Here is a 940-nt window from a genome sequence, read left to right as displayed (position 1 = left end):
TTTTAGGAGTGCAAATTGTCGCAAAAGGTGAATGGTGAGTGTAACATAGGTTGAATGGTGTGGTTGAAAGATGGAAAAAAAAATATGGGATGACATTGATATGACGAATTGTCCAGAATGGTGGAGAAAATAATATAACGCATAGGCAAGTTGTAGTAGTTGCTAGTCGGGCAGTGAGGTGAGGACTAATGAATTTAATCAAATCAAATTTTAATGTATAAGTTTCGGTTGTATACAAACACAGTCTTTTTAATATACAATTTTCAGCTTTATATATACAAATACACATTTTGGCAAGAAACTGACGGAAATCTCACCGAAAACCGATGATTTTGGTCAGATTAAACTTTGCTCTATATTTGAGCCAGATGAATGAGGTTGCCATAATGTTTTCAAAGAAAGCAGTTTTGTAACCGGTTTATTGTTGAAAATGAACTCATTCCTTGCTATCAAAATCAGTTAGCATGTAATTGCATCAAGCGCTTGCAACACTTGTATTTGTCTGATGAGAAATCAACCTTTTCGGGACACTTCATCAATTCTTTTAGTGTCCAAAAATGAGTACAACTAGAAAATTAATCCACATGAGAATGATTAATGAAATCTATGCAAGCTGCTAGCTAGTAGGTGAACCAAAGTTTCATCGAATCCTCTACAAATAACACAATGTCAGTATTAACAGAAATATTTGTTGCTATCAAAAACGACCCTCGTCGGAATGCGGCTCAATATATAAGCTCTCCACATTATAACTTTATAATAATTTTTAGATATTACTTATTTTTAGTTAAATTCTAAACCGTTCTTTTGATATATAATGTTCTATGAAAATATACTGTTGCGACTTTTTTTGTTTCACTTTATTTTTAACAAAATTCCATCTTTATATTTTATTGGGAAGGATGTGAACTCAAATTTGTTAGGAGAAACACCATACCAA

The sequence above is a fragment of the Bidens hawaiensis genome, unplaced genomic scaffold, assembly GCF_021521415.1.
Source record: "Bidens hawaiensis isolate Kalapana, Puna unplaced genomic scaffold, B.hawaiensis_p1.1 tig00084455_1, whole genome shotgun sequence".
Lineage (NCBI taxonomy): Eukaryota > Viridiplantae > Streptophyta > Magnoliopsida > Asterales > Asteraceae > Bidens > Bidens hawaiensis.
This window is presented reverse-complemented; position numbering follows the sequence as displayed.